Source organism: Plutella xylostella, chromosome Z, assembly GCF_932276165.1.
Source record: "Plutella xylostella chromosome Z, ilPluXylo3.1, whole genome shotgun sequence".
NCBI classification, from domain to species: domain Eukaryota; kingdom Metazoa; phylum Arthropoda; class Insecta; order Lepidoptera; family Plutellidae; genus Plutella; species Plutella xylostella.
In genome coordinates, this window is record NC_064012.1 from 15,210,674 (window position 1) to 15,223,012 (window position 12,339).

The 12,339-nt window shown below is 35.3% G+C and overlaps 1 protein-coding gene across 1 annotated transcript in view; it reads right to left on the minus strand.

The window, feature by feature from the left end:
- Window positions 1–12,339, minus strand: part of LOC105386054 (angiopoietin-related protein 2) — a 63,551-nt gene that overhangs the window by 26,300 nt on the left and 24,912 nt on the right. The window lies entirely within an intron of this gene.

Consider the following 12,339-nt stretch of genomic DNA (forward strand, 5'->3'; position numbering starts at 1 on the left):
GTTTGTGTGTCAAGACTGAGATTCGGCCGGCGGTTGTTAGCTGTTTTATTACCACATAATGGTGGCTATTGGCCACAACCTTGCGCTGTGTGTACCGCACGCCCTTGCAACTATCTATACCGCCGGTTAATCGGAGGGATAGGTGGCGCCATGATTGAGTATAGCCACTGGTTGAAGCCTCCTAAGCCATTGTACAGCCACTGGCAACCGTCTAAGCCTCTAGTGTTTTGGCATTTACGAAAATAAAAAGTTTTGGTTTTCTTCTGTCATCTGTATAAGTTTCTGACAAAAAACAAAAGTTTTATGATAGTTTCTGCAAGAGGCGCCACTTTGTATGCTAGAGAACGTATTTTTATTAGTTTTCGAAAAACTGTCAAACCTGTACTAACTAGGCTGCAGTCAGCTGTATCGCCCCCACCCTGATCAACATGACAACTGTCTAATTCATAAGTATTTGCATCGATATCTTAGTGCAAGTATGTCTTAATTAGGTATAAGAAAAATGATCACAAAAGAATACGTGAATTTTAATCGAAATCTTTGATGTAAAAATAGTATCAATAAATTCAGTTACAAAGCTATCTATCTAATTGAGCATGATAAAAAGACCGAGATCATAAATATTGGAACCACCTGTACCTCCGTGGCAACTCATTGATACTAGCTGGTAAGAGCTGAGTGTATTTATGTATCTACTGAGATATTGTAGTAAATAGAGCATTTAACAAGTGGCGTATTGTTGTTTAATGTATCCCACGTAGCGAATGTTATGGTGTATTACAAAGTTATAGATATAGTTTTGCCCTTCGCTTTGCATGTTTTATATCCATTTTATGTTTTTCCGTTTTGTATATTCTGTTATAAAGCCTCACATTACAGTAATAGTAGATTTAAAAAATACAGGGCGTATAGGAAACTTTCAAAGCCTATTTAATAAAGCATTATGTAGTTCAGTACAGACTATCTACTTGCCTGTCCTAACATTCCTATTCCTTTTGTAATTCGCGCAGCCTAAACCATCTTCAACGCGTTACTTAACTACTATATTACTAGCTTATGTACTGTCTATGTACCGACGACTATGTAATTTGTTTCAGATCCTAACAACGTGGTAAGTGGTATGTCGGATGGTAAGTGTAGCATAAGGCGTCAGGGTGTTGATTGCAGGCCCTCAGATAAGTACGACTGTTTGCGAATTTCAAAACAACTCATTGAGGAAGCTATACAGGGTGTTGCGAAAGTTGTATAGAAAGCCAAAAAGCGGTGACTCTTGGAGTTGTTATGGACAAATATCGCTTTTGCATACTAAAACGTCACTTTTAAAACCAAAATATTCTAATGAATAAAATGTAATAAACCTTCATGTTTCTCTATAAAAGAGATTCCGAAATGAACACAGAACTGAACGAATGACACAAATTAAGATAATTAAAACAAATATTCGGCGAATGGCAACGTTTTGCAGAATTCCATCTTAAAGGTTGCTCACAATATTTAAATGCATAATTACAATTACAGATTTCGTAACTGCTATTTACACAGCATAAGTATTTGAAAATTACCTGTAAATGGACATTGCTTATACGAAACTACAAAGATTGAGCAGCGTTTTTCTTGCGATATGATACGTATAAGAAAGTAGGTAATGTTTAAAAGTCTCGCGTCATACATTCCTACTGGGTAAGCGAAGGCGTATTCATTATTAACAAAGTCAAAGTCAAATGTTGCATTTATCATACTTTAAATACATAAAAGAAAGAAACATTAATTTGACACACTGGTCAATAAAAAGAGAAACAAAAAGAATACTACAAAAAAATTAAATCAGAAAATAATACAATACGATACGATACAACATGGTTGCTCTCCATAGCGTCAAAAAGGCACCATCTCAGCGTGTGCTGTGGCCAGAGAGGCCACAGCGCTGGTTTTCAGCTGGCCCTTAAAACAGCTTGTTATCTGGAAACGGCCTTTTGTTTTGAGAAGAACGGAAGAAAGACACTCCTGACATATACAGGGTGTCCCAAAAGTCAACGTCATCGCTTAAAGGGCTGATAGGTCAGCTCATGAGAGGCCAGAATATCACAATATGACCTCAGTAAAAACTCGATAATTTTCGAGATATTGACACTTTTATAAATTTGCTGAAAATCGACACCTTGGATCAGTTTTTTGCGTGCCGCCGGTACAAAAATCCATATTGTTAGAATTTGTTTGGTGTTGCATCATCCTGTATAGCCCTGCTATTGATCGCAGTCAAAAAAAATATCGAGTAATGCTGTATGTTTAAAAAAAACACGGTTTTCAAAGTCATAAAAGGTAATCGTATTTTTTTATAAACAACTTTGACTCTACATACTGGAAAAAAAATATACCACGCGAACCTGGCACCTTATTTGAAAAGATTTCTTATTTAATGCAGTTTCCAAAATGGTATGAAACGTTGCTATTGTTTCAATTAACAAAAAAGTTATTGCTATTTTAGTACAAAACGACCTCGATGTAAAATTGTTTGAAGGAAATTTATCTGACTGAATTTATTAAGGGTAAGTCATGTTGGAATGAGTTAAAGTAAAATAGGTGGTGGGGTCAGCCGTGGTAACATAGATGACGCAAAAATAGCTAAGAAAAAACTTACCAAACTCTTATAAAACATATTTTGCGTTTTTTACACCTTATTTAAAAAAACCAACATTTATTGACTTTAATTTTAACTTCTCAAAATTATAGCACCACATTATTATATTAAGTACATAATCAGCAAAAAATAATACTCATTAATGGTCATAATCATAATTTTGAGAGTTTTGTTTAACAATAACTTTAAAATTACAAGTAATTAGAGGTAATGTTAATGACAAACTGATCTGTCCCTTTTTTTGATACTGTGGGTGTACAATGTACATGTGTAAGCGTTTTACTTGTACAATATCACACATTAGCACTACTCAGGAATGTACGTTACCATGCGCTACATTTATGGGGAAGTCAAAGTCAAAGTCAAAGTCAAAATTTTTTATTCATCGTACAAATATAAAATTTTCTGATGAACGTCAATTTTTACAAATTACTCTCCGTTCGGATAAGGGGGGGCTCTTTCTGTCTAAGGAGAAGAACGGAGGCAAGAAACTCCTGAGCCATCTTTTCAAAAAAAGACTTAAAACTAGTTGGTATACAATACATATAAGCTTAATAATAATTATTATAATAATATGAGCAGAGCTAACTACTTATCACAGCCATGCATTAACGTCCTCTAAGTAATCATCAATTTTATAATAAGCTTTTTTACTGAGTTTCTCTTTAATGTAACACTTAAACTTATTCTCTGGCATTTGAGCAACTTCTGTTGGAAGCTTATTATAAAATCTAATACAGTACCCTAAAAACGATTTATTAACTTTCGCCAGACGCATCGCTGGAAAAGCCAGCTTATGCTTGTTCCTAGTATTAATGTGGAGGTAGTCCATTTTTTTCGAGAAAGATATTCAAAATGCGTTTTTTTTATTAACTGTGACAACGATGTCTCTTTTCCCACTCCCGGCCACACCACCTATTTTATTTTTACTCATTCCAACATGACTTACCCTTAATAAATTCAGTCAGATACATTTCTTTCAAACAATTTTACATCGAGGTCGTTTTGTACTAAAATAGCAATAACTTTTATGTTAATTGAAACAATAGCAACGTTTCATACCATTTTGGAAACTGCATTAAATGAGCAATCTTTTCAAATAAGGTGCCAGGTTTGGGTGGTATATTTTTTTTACAGTATGTAGAGTCAAAGTTGTTTATAAAAAATACGATTACCTTTTATGACTTTAAAAACCGTGTTTTTTTTAAACATACTGCATTACTCGATATTTTTTTTGACTGCGATCAATAGCTGGGCTATTCAGGGTGATGCAACACCAAACAAATTCTAACAATATGGATTTTTGTACCGGTGGCACGCAAAAAACTGATCCAAGGTGTCGATTTTCAGCAAATTTATAAAAGTGTCAATATCTCGAAAATTATCGAGTTTTTAATAAGGTCATATTGTGATATTCTGGTCTCTCATGAGCTGACCTATCAGCCCTTTAAGGGATGACGTTGACTTTTGGGACACCCTGTATGTATATCCTGACACTCCTGACATACGTAATGAGGTAGAAGTTTTACTATTATAGTTGCCAGGTCTATTATAGCTATATTCTTTAAACATAACCGAAGTTAGAACCAAAGGCAACTTGAGGCTCATTTTCAGATTATAGCTTCGTATACTTAGCTATAATTCGTAAACTACACACATCAAATATGTAATAAAATAACACTCGCACTCCCGAAAAAATATACGAAAGAAAGTTTATTTTATAATCTTCATACTTTACAGCAATACATAGGTGTTACCTAATTGTCTGCAAGTTTGACACGCTAAAGTCACTTCTACTTTCACATAATCGAAGTTCGTAGGTTCGCCATGACTGGGAGAATTTCAAAGATTTTTACGATATGTATCATAAATGCCAAACTTGACATGGTTTTTGAATATGTAAGCGTTTTGCATAATGGAAAGATGTCAGAATATAAGACGAATGGGTATACAACACAGAATCTTTATTATTAGTTGGTAAATAAATAAATAAATAAAGGGTAAGCTTGAAAGTTGCCATAAAAGCGTGGAATATGACATTCGATGAGGTAGGTTATATCCGATTGTCAATAACAGCACAGTTGGTTTCTTCTTCAACACCCAGACACGCGAATGTAAATCGTCATAATTATTATACGTAGTTCATAGAAAAGTTGAAAAAGTCTAGCAGGTAAATTCTCGTGGTACCGTGCAAGAAACAGTAAAATTACTCCATGCTTCATAGGCTTGGCTGAATGTTATGAAATGAGAATCTATACCATAAGAATAGGAGTTAAAGACGTAAAACTTACTTTGCAATTCATACGACAGAACTTTTTAAAAGGCACAATTTGTTAGCTATATAAAATTTATATTAATTTATTAATTATTTTGATGCTGGCTAAAAGAGATTTAGGCAGCTTAATTTTAAAAGAACTTATGTATAATAATATTATTAGGCAAGCATTTAATGCACCTACTTATATTTTTTATCGCATAACAATATGTTACAGCCAGTTAAGTACATAATGTAATGACACAATGTGATCCGGCGACATGGGAAGATGGCAGCGTCAATAAAAAATATTACAGACAAGGAAGTCAATCCACCGTAATAGAATAAGTTACTTAACCACTAACTTATATTACTTGAAATTCTATAAAAGGTATTATTAACTCGAGTGTAGCTATTGTTTAGTAATTGCAGAACAATCTAGATTCTAGTTCAACAGGTATACAACTGAATTAAAAGATAAAAGTGATTAAGTTTTTAATTAAGTAAGTATAAGTATCTTATTTTGGCCTCTTGTTTTTTGTGTTTTAGTGAGTTAACATTGTCATAAAACATTGGAAAAACAGCCTTATGACGGTTATTACAAACTTAAAACAGGCAATGATTTAATGTTATTATCATGCTCTTCTAAAAACTTCCTGAGATTAAATTTTCGTAGGTAATTACTGAGATAACTAAAGTTTAAATCGAGAATAAATACGCAATCTATGGCATCTGTTAAGTAACACTAACACGCGTTTTATCACTTGTTTAAAGAAAATCAAAATCTGACAGTAACATACTACGTGACACCTTGCTAATCGAACTTAACCCGTGTCCCGTTGGTAATAAGTATCTGCTTACAACTACAACAATCATCCGGGACATACGCGAGTACTGTTGTCAATCGGGCGCCAGAGAAAGGTATTACGCAACCAGTTACTGTTGTAGCAAACTCATAATGCCACCATGGCATACGACAAACACACTGCCTACCGACGTATGGAGCATTATTGTCGGTTGAAAAACGACCTTATGTCACACGCTACATAACCCCGCGACTGTTGCGTCGAGACGCAAAAAGTCGGACACTCGTAAAGGTTGATTTTCCAGTGCTTACGCACATGTGGATCACCGAGTTAGCAGACTGGCCGACGCGCGACACCTGTTTGTGAACTGCTTTTTTGATGAATGGTCACCCGCTGGGGGGTTACACTTGATTGGCATGAAACTATCGAATGAGATGTCGTGCAATCGGTACGGAGATATACGATTCACTGTTGTTATAAGACGGACGCACTCTGAAACTTCCTATGCTAGAGTGACCTCCCCGGTAACCCGTCAACTCACTTTGAAATTATCGTTCATTTTTTTTTTAATGAAGTCTTTTTAGCATGTAAATAAATGAGTCGGTGCCGATTGCGTTGGTTCTCAAACACTGTATTGACATACGCATGGGAAGTGAGCTCTCTTATCGCTTTCCGTTCGCGTCTTTGTTTGGTGAATGAGTTTTGCAAATGACCTGCCTTGTTTTTAGACATTTTAATTATTTGTTTTTGTTTAGTGTTATTGCACAGAATTTGCTTTTCGCTGTCAAAGAGAGGATATGACTAATGCGTTTCAATTTTAAGAAAGTGCGAGAGCGTCAAACATTGCTCTGTTTAGTTCACTGTTAGATTTAGCCGCTTCTTTCTCCGTGAAAGATAAATGGCAACGTTTAGTGTAGCACACGTGGCGAGGCCACGGGGGCCACGGCCGCGCCCACGCAGAGGAAGAGCTCACGACAGCTGGCGCAATGCCGCGATTTAATTGCCCAAAACGACTGACAGACTCAAACACCTCGTTTTGTAATATACATACATTCTGCTAACGTGACATTATCCAGTTTCGGTGGAGTTTCATCACGACCTTGATAGGTTCTTTGTGGAGTGATTCAGTTTGTCTGCCATTGTTGGGGCATCCTCGGGGATGTGACCTCCGGATGTCGGCTGACGCGTGGACAGATGTTTACTATTTTCAGTACATACAATACATGTTATTATGTTTATTGACCTCTCTGATGCGCGGGTATGGTATCTAATTTAATTAACTGTTAGTATATAAGTTCCCTTTTCTCAACACCCTCAATACAATTTACATGTAGATTATTGAAGATAACATAGGACTAAATTGTACGAGGGGCATACAACATTTGTTCACAGTGACCAATAGCACAAGTCAAAATGACGAAGTACCTATATTACATACATGTATAAAATTCAATCAGGGATAATCATAATCATTAAGCAGTACCGATGAAGCAATTTACTTACGTTTCTGAATGGTTGGTATTATTTCATAAGGATTGCTTATCGCATTAACATGTTATTAGGAAGCTTACATAAGTAGGTACTTTAAATAGGAAAAGATAGATTAACTAGGAACCTAGCAAGCAAAAGCAAGAATCAATTTTGAGTATCCCAACTAAATATTTACACGAAAAACTAATAACATTATGTTATGTAACCACCCATAAACCTACCAGTATAATGTAAACATGTAAAGTATCTACATTAGAATCGACCTTTCACGTTTAAATAGAGTGACTTTTTTTTAGTAGAACTATATTTTTATTCAAAATCTCACGGCAAAAACTTTTAAGGGAAAGTGAAGCTTACGTGAAGTAAAAACCTTCAAATAGGTACTTACAGTATTGCAGGTAAGTTTTGCTTGAGAAAGCGGAAATAAGTTAATAATTACACACGGAATAAAGTGTTTTATTAGCCACTCGGTTTAATAGTTCCATTCAAATAATAATCAACGTAAACGTTATTGAGTAAAGTTAGTCGGATCATGTTGTAATGCCTGTTCTTATCCGTAATTATTGTAGATGATCTAGGTTAAAACTTAAGACGAATAGAACCACCACATAAATCAGACATATAAAAAAACATACTTATAGACTAGAACTAATGTACAATAGGCGGCCTTATCGCTGAGAGCGATCTCTTACAGGCAACCATAATCGACGAATGGTCGATATTCCTAGGTATGTTTTTGCATAGCGTATTAAGCTAATTGTCCACCTATGGTTATCGTATGTATGGGCTCAAATGGATTGACATAAATGTATGGAGAAACGGCGTCGCCGTTGCCGATGAAGTGAACGTTCTTGTGTGAATTTCTATATAAAGAATACTAAATGAAATGCGTCCGTTGCGTACGATACCGAAACCTTTATATCGATTGCATGACAGCTCTACAAAACTTATTAGTACCTACCCCTCCCGTCTAGACTTGAGAATCGCCCACAATTCAACTAACCTTTAGAAGGTCACCGCTATCAAATAATAATAAAACCTATGTTATACATGTACTATACTATGTTTATTATATTGAGCAAGGTCTACCGTTCCACCGTAATTGCCATGACAATCTAGGTCTTAGGAGAAGGTAATACGAGTTAGGTCGGCCAGCAGGGATAGGTATTGATTAGTGCTTGTGGCGTTACGAGACACCTGTATAACACAGATAATGATAAGAGGAATATTAAGAAAGCAAGACTAAAAATAAATATGATAAATACCGATGTTATTAATTCAGGAATAACCCATTGTATACCTACCTACCCCATAGCTTAAATAGGTTGCTACATATAAATTACTATGTTGTCAAAAATATTCCGATGTTTTAGGGATACCTGTACTTCCTTTTGTTGAAAGTTTATTCTACTGACCAATAGAACTGAGCCACCCTGTATTAACTAGTTTTAGCATTACGTATGCCAGATAATAGTGTTTTGATAAGTTGTTTAACTCGTTGTGTGTCGGCTTAGAATATGGGCCGTATATGCGCGTATTTCCCAATACATACTCACTTTGTAACTTAAACTAAATCGGACATTGGCATGCATTGATCTCCATCGATAAATATAGTTTTGGGCGTTCACCTGACGTTAATATTATGTAAGTAATAGAATTAATAGCCTTTCATACATACAAGTATATCCTATCCTTGTAAGTATAATGCACTCGCAAGCTACGAAAACGTTCCAGTGATATAGCACCAAATTACTCCTAAGCGGAGCTAGATAGATATAGATAGATAGGCCATTTAGTGTCGGGTTTAAACAATATTGATAAAACAGGGGGATTAGTATAGATATGATAGTATTCATTAGATTAGACAAAAAATAACAAGAGTTTAGTTATGGAATGCTGTTATTGGTGCTTAAGTTCATGCTTAGGTAAATTTACTCAAGTGTGAAACTGAGCCATAGAAACCTTTCAGAAACCGTGAACATGTGTTTGTGTGTAGAATTTACCGTATGTGTGAGTTATGAGACTTTCCTAACAATTCAGCATTAGGTAGATTGGCACAATGGTCAGTGACCATTAGATAATGCAGATCTGGAAACCAGATTGTACACCAGTCTAGGCTAGAATTCTAATACACAGATCGAGAAAACGATACGGTCCATACGGGTGCCTGACCCCATTATCACATGTCGAATATATTTATAGCTATTATTATTTTAATGATTTGTTTAGGAGAAAAATGAGTTTTTTTTGTTCTTTCCTTAATAAAACTTGATTTTACAGTTAGGTACATTGAGATGAGCATAAATTTATACGATTGCATAATACATATATTATTATGTTATTGCAGAAATAAATTTAATGAAGTTACATTTTAGTACTTATAAAAATATTAGTACCATAACCATAAGTAGTTCAACCAAGACAATGTCAAGACATGTTCTGAAATTTTCAGGTTCCGAAATTCCGATACCGACTGTGGACAGACTCAGCCTAGTACAGTGAAACCTGGATGAGTAAGATTCCAATAGACCGTAATTATTGTCCCACTAGAGGTGGGACTAACATAACACTGGCGAAAAGTAGTGCAGCAATGCCGCAACCCGCAAGGGAGTACATTAGTACAAGGTGTGAGTGTTTGTTTTTGTTTTTTTATAGAGGTATTCCACTAAGACAGTGTCTCAGATATCCAGGTTTCAATAATGTAAGTACATTCCTAATCGAAACACGTCCTTACACCCAACGATTGCGCCGGTGGCGGAGTGGTTGACAGTGTCCTGTCCCTCCTGTCGCAAGATCCGTTCCCGACGCACTCAGCCATAACGTGATATTGAGAGTTACTTTAATATAATCGCATACATTGGACTCATTGAGGCGTGAAAATGTTCGAGGCATTGCAGAATCACCGGCGTTTATAAATAACTGGGTTTCATATAGCACCGTTATCAGTCAGCGACTGACGTATACTGTCTGACTGGCCAATCCTTTCACCACGGTGACAAATCAATGAAATCAAATCAAATAATTTATTGACACCAAGTAAAACAAACAATGTACAGTGCCACAAACTTATCTGTTCCGGTGACAGCTCACTTAAATGACTAATATTTCTTAATTCTATAAGATTTTAAGTTTGCTCGTATTGTTAATTCGCTCTTGCGGTGTTAATAAGCCAATCTAATCTTTTACAATATACAATTCATTAGTAAGTAATGATATATGGATCAATCTAGTTCGCTCTCACCGGAACAGATAAGTTTGTCGCACTATATCTCTAGTGTTTGTCACCAACACGATAAGAAGAAAAGATGACTGTTGAAATTGAAATTGCAATAATATGTATACATAGGTTTGTGTTATGTATAGCCTAACTCTGCCCTAAGGAATGCTCAAGCTCTCAGTATTCGGGTTTCCTCATTCACTATAAGATACCTACCTGTCCAATTTCAAATCAAATCTTCCAACGAAACGTATAAGTACTCAAATAATGCAACTCTACTTTCTTATAGGCACATTTACAGTACCTAGCTAGTAGATACTTTACGCAACTTCTAAAAACTAATAACCTAAAAACAGTTTTTTATTATCACGGTTGACCAAGTCTTCAAGGCAAATATATCTATTATTAAAACAATAATTCTTAATAGCAACAATGGAATTTAAACATTTCTATGCATCCATTAACTGAGATGTTAATCAAAAGAGGAATACATTGAATACAATTATGAAAACGTTTATTTATGAGAATCATCAGCCAAGTGTAAATTGAGTTATTTTTAAACTTAAATAATAAATGCAGAGTTGTTATATATACCTATGTATCCGCCAAAAGGCACAGATATCTACAATCGACCGAGTGACTGATCCATAAAGATATGGAAGCGATCTTTTAGGTTTTGTGATTTATTATTGAATTGATTTACCCTTATTGTTAGCACTATTTGTGTTTTAAAGGTACCTACATTTTAATATCTTAAATTCGTCTGCCTGAAGGCCGTAGTAGATGCAAGTCAAGAGGCCAGGCAAGGCCGACTGTTTTAGGGAAACAAATGAATTAGTTGTGTGTACGTATTTGTTACTGCTATTGTTTAAAGTTCGTTTTCATAAAGGAAAACTTAACTACAACTAAAGATTAATACTTAATAAGTGACCGAGCAGAATTCAGGTCAATTCTATCAATATATTGTATGTAAGTACAATGTCTGTAAAAATGACTAAAATAGTGAATTTGTACCATAAATATAAAATACCTGTTGCAACTAGAGCACCATGCCAATAAAATGTATAGAAACTGGACTACAAAAGTGGAGTCGCATTAAACCGTATGCCCTTTAGTTGCGGTGAAAGTGATAAAGCGGTTCGCAAAACGGCCGGGTTCATAATATCATTCAACTGTTACGTAACAAATAGGTATTTATCGGGAAAGGAACGTTATATATTATATACTGGGCGGTAGAGTGTGTGTCGAAATGTGGTCAACAACCTGCCACATACGACTTGAGATGTTTATCTGTTTTGGAGGCTAGGTACTATATCTTACTTATATCACTACACCAGGTAAGACTGATATATTTAGAGTAGTAAGAAACTAAGATCTCTTCCTAGATCGTATATGGTGGGTTGGGACAGTTTTCTCCGTTTCTCTATGTAATTCACGATGCAAGTTAAAAACTTCATATCTACAGTAAAGTTTTTTTTGTGGGACTTTCAAGTGGTGCTGCTTTATTGTCTTGAAGTCTTGCGATCCGTGCTACAGGGGCTGCAGAGTTACTCTATACCACGAGTCGAACGAGAGTTGTCATTGGCACGTTTAATACAACGAGATGGAGTAGGTGATTAAAGAGTATGTCTCAGTTTCTACCTATACAGTATATCAAAAATTTGTCCTTATTTGAAGAAAATATGGGTTACAGTACCTATCCATCATACAATAAAATTCAACAAAAATATTTGATTTGCTTTGCTGGACTGTATAATTTGGACGACAAATTCGTGGGAAGACTGCGACAAAAAGACATACTATTTATTGCAGATATAAGGAAATACTTTAAGAGATCGTAGGTGTCGATAAAGCTAATATAATGCATAATCATGGCTTTCCTATGCATATTTTATTGCCCGAAGTATCATTTGGCTGTGTTTATTCGGGTAAA